The 4,547-nt window shown below is 34.6% G+C and overlaps 1 long non-coding RNA gene across 2 annotated transcripts; it reads right to left on the bottom strand.

Annotated features, from left to right (window-relative positions):
* LOC110803515 (uncharacterized) lies at positions 1–2,818 on the bottom strand. Of its 2 annotated transcripts, XR_008927467.1 has the most exons (3): positions 1,032–2,818; positions 127–335; positions 1–71 (listed from the first exon to the last, which is right to left on the bottom strand). It is a non-coding gene; the product is annotated as an uncharacterized lncRNA (long non-coding RNA). The 2 variants fall into 2 exon arrangements; XR_008927466.1 differs by having other exon boundaries at positions 1–335.
* Positions 2,819–4,547: the final 1,729 nt, after the last annotated feature.

Raw genomic sequence — 4,547 nt, 5'->3', positions numbered from 1 at the left:
TTCTGTGTTTAACGTTGACTACATTTATATATCCAATACTTCTATTCTGTGTGTAACATTAAAACTAGCACCTGCATTACTACATTTACATATCCAATATTATGTGTGTAACATTAAAACTAGCACCTGCACGAATATGGCTAACAGAAATCCATGAAGTATATATTTTTAACCTAAAAAAACAAATCTATTAACCATTCTAAGTGCAATCTTTACATTCACCAGCTGCTGTGTTCTTTGTATTCACCAATCACCAGTAATCAAAGTCTAAGTGTACCGGTGAGGTGTTATCCGATTTCATCTGCATCATCAGCTTTGGCTCCAGACTGAGTTACCTGAAAGATGGTATCAACAGTTACTGTTGTGTAAAATACATTAATTGTGCAAAAAGAGTAAGCTTTTTAAGTCATTTAAGTACATTAATTGTGCAAAATTTGTAAGATAAATTCAAGACCAGACCCGAGAGCCCTCTCTGAATCAAGTCTGTTTGGTAAAAACAAAGCCTATTTGGTCTGCTTAATTTCACTAAATAACATCCACACTACTTACTAAAATAAAGAGCATTCAATAATTATCTTCAAGTAGATATGACAACAGTTCAATCATACCCCCATTTCATGTACATTGGAGCGAGATGATAGAAATTTGAGGACGCGCGCGGAAGTTTTGATGGATCCGAATAAAATAACAAATTTGTATTTTTATCATTGATTATATTGATAAGAAATGTACAACAATATTGGCGAGAGCTCATGTCTCTCACTTATCTCTTTGGTAGAACCCTTGTTTTACCCCTCATATTTTGTGGAGCTCTCATGATTGGCTCACATCTAAACTTATGCAAGTACAACATATTTATAGTGGTTGTATTCAGGTTTCTAGATTCTTCTACTCTCCTCATCTATCTAGATTTTTCTTAGGATAATTCTAGATATTTTATTTTCTCCATTTTCCTCCATAAATTTATTTCTTCTAGTTTAATTTCTCCATCTTTGTTATCTTCTTTAAGAAATTTTAAATTTAAAACTTACCTCTTTTCTCTTCCATATTTTCTTCAAATCTTGTAACCTTTCAGGTGTTGGGTCTTCGGTCTTCAATGTAATCACTTTTCCAGCTCTGATACCAAATGTAATCGCGGGATCCTACAAAATTATGCATCGTTGGATTAACTCGTTTCTACGGTTGAGATTATTTCTCACCTTCTCACGATAAGTGTACTTCTCACCGGATCCTTGCCCTATAGATTTATATATATATATATATATATATATATATATAGTCCCCCTCCAATGAGATGATCTTTAAAATGAGAAGAATGAGAAGGAATCTCAACCGTGCAATTAAACTGATCCAACGACTAATCTTTCGCGTGCTACAGCAGTAGATTATTAACAAATTAAAATAAAACTAGCGGAAAGTTGACAAATTAAAATAAAGCCACATCACTAGACCTGACTGGCGCAAAAGAGCAGGTAAACACAAAACAGAGCATTACCAAGAATGATTACATTCATAAGTTGCACAATGCCGATTAATGTCTCTAGCATTAACAATGAATTTTGTTGAGACAAACTCATAAGTAGGGTGGGCGAATTACAAAATAAACCAAGTGAAAAAATGAAATAAATAAGAAATAAAAGTTCCTTGATTTTCTTCCCCTGATCTTTCTCTCTCCCAACAATTTTTTTTCTTTTTTTTTTGGTGCGAATGAGCCACAAGGGCAATATAAATTACAAATGGGGCGGAGGAATTCGAACCTGAGACCTATCGTACACAGGCCATCAGTCTTAACCACTAGGCCAAGACATCATTGGTTTCTCTCTCCCAACAATAACAATGTCTTTCCCATGTTTACCTCAAGTCTTGGGAAGATAACCCAACGATACCTGAATATATTGCTCTGATGCTTTCTACAACTTTCCATAGTTGTTTCTACAATTTATACAGATGAGCAAAACCAATTTGCTCATTTACACAAAATGAGTAATTTTTTTTACTCATTTACACAAATGAGTAAATTTTTTTACTCATTTACACAAATGAGCAAATTTGTTATGCTCATATGCGCTAAATGAGCAACTTAAATCGCCTCTACTCCTCTTCTTCCTTCAATAACAACATAAGTAGGAATGACTGTATCACTCAATTAAAATTAACTATATGAGTATATGACAGTATATAACCCATTGATAAATCCTTTATCTAATATGAATGAAAAAGCTTTTTTTAAACCCAATTTAAAGTGGAAAAATATAAATTTAAATGATTTTGAGCTTATAATATGATTTGGAATTTAAATCAAAATTAGAGAGATAAATTAAGCTCAATAGAGTAGACATAGGCAACATCAACAAAGCAACAACGCACAATATATAACCTCAGGGGAAGAAACTACATTGAAGGGCAACAATATCACGATGGAAGACCACCAATGGTGGCGCACAACCAGATCAGAGGAGAGAGAAAAAACTTGGTTGAAATTGGGCGTAGATAGTGATGGTGGTGCGGTGCCGGGTTAGGCCGTGGAGAGGAGAGAGAAGAACACCCATGGTGACTGGTTGTGCGGTAATGGTGGCACGGTTGCTGGTTGTTTGCTTCCAACTTCCAATGTTTATTGTGTTAGGAGGAGAGAGAAAGTGGCTAGGAGCTCAATGGAAGTTTGTAAGTTAGACGAATTGACGGTGGTGGTGGTGATGTGGTGGTTGGCTGGGCCGAGCGGAGGAGAGAGAAAAACGAAGAGGTTGAGAGTATTTCATGGTTGAATAATTAAGAGGAGAGAGAACCATTGAGTTTACTGTAAGTTGGGAGTTAGAGAGGAATTGATCGAAAACCAGAAAAGAAATAAAGAAATCTCGGATTAATCTTGGCCGTTGATTTAGATGGTTCAGATTCCTTCTCATTCTTCTCATTTTAAGCTCCCTCCTCATTTGAGTGTAAATATATATATATATTTACGGGTCCCCCTCCAATGAGAAAATCCTTATAATGAGAAAAATGAGAAGCGATCTTAATCGTGCAATTGAATTGATCTAACGACTACAATCTCGTGTGTACGAGTGACAATTATTCAAAATAAAACAAAAGCCACTACATTCAACGGGTCAACCCCACTCTTGGCTTTCTCTCTCCTTCAACTGTCACTTCCTACATACACAAAGCAAACCAACCTCCTCCAACACTGCATCGAAAAAAGGAGTAAAAAAGTTGAAAACAGTAGCATAAAAACCAACCCAAAAAAAATAAAAAAAATTCATGACCTCATGTTCTATCACCTTCTCTGCTTTCTTCTTCTTATTTCCATGGAAATGATAGACTAAAGTCAGCTGCTAATTTTTTTTCCATGCGATTATGTTGATTAAATAAGATTACATGATAGATGAAATTATGAAATTGGGGACGGGGGAATCAAGATAGGGTATAGGAGGAGACAGAAAAGTAAAAGTCATTCTTAATTCGTTGGTGGGAATTGTCCACATCAAATTGGGAGTTTTGTTGTTGTTGGAGCTGCAAAATTTATATAATTTCCTTAATATGTGGTCTGGGACGAATGAGAGCAGAGAAAGTAAAGAGAGATTTTGAAAATTAGATTATTTTGTGTAATGAGCAAAACAATTTGCTCATTTTGTTCAAATGAGCAAAAGAATTTGCTCATTTTATTCAAATGAGCAAATCAATTATCAAATGAGCAAAAAAATTCATCAAATGCGCAAATCAATTATCAAATGAGAAAACAAATTTATCAAATGCGCAAATTATCATATAATTGTGATTCACGATCCACCTCGATCTTTCTCTCTCCTCCAGCTTTCACTTTCCATGGATAATTTCTCTCCTCCATCTTTCACTTTCCATGGATAATTTTTCTCTTCCATCTTTCACTCTAAATGAACAAAAACGGAAGTTTTGATTTTGGCGAATTATGGTGGTGGTTGCGGTGGTCCGGTGGCTGGTTAGGAGGAGGAGAGGAGAGGGGACAGAAAAATAAATATGAAAGCTTTTAACAGGGGGAGAGAAAAGGCAAAGAGAGATCAAACCATTCATAACACAATGAGGGTTATAGAAATACACGTGGAAGTTTATAAAAATGTTCCAAATTTACTCGCACAGTAGACTTTTTAACAAACAACGCAAATAATTTTGCTCCGTCAGGTATAGTAGATCGAGTGACCATAATTTCTTCTCATTCTTCTCATTATATATATATATATATATATATATATATATATATATATATATATATATATATATGTGTATATATATATACATATATATATGTGTATATATATATATATATATATATATATTATAGAAGAAATATTGTAAAATAGAATCGGGATCTGGTGAGAACCACCCCTTAAGATGAGAACTGAGAACTAATCTCAGCCCTTGATCAATTCAATCCAACGACCATTATCTCGCCCGACCAAATCAAAAAATAAGGGTAGATTGGTAATTTCATCGATTTGAATGACATCCCCCTTTCTCGATTTCCAGTTTTCTTTCTTTCTATCTCTTCTTCTCGTTTTCTCTCTCTTCCTGCAAATCCT

The sequence above is a fragment of the Spinacia oleracea genome, chromosome 2, assembly GCF_020520425.1.
Source record: "Spinacia oleracea cultivar Varoflay chromosome 2, BTI_SOV_V1, whole genome shotgun sequence".
Classification (NCBI taxonomy): domain Eukaryota; kingdom Viridiplantae; phylum Streptophyta; class Magnoliopsida; order Caryophyllales; family Amaranthaceae; genus Spinacia; species Spinacia oleracea.
The sequence above is the reverse complement of the archived record's forward strand: the minus strand, read 5'-3'. Positions and strand labels throughout refer to the sequence as shown.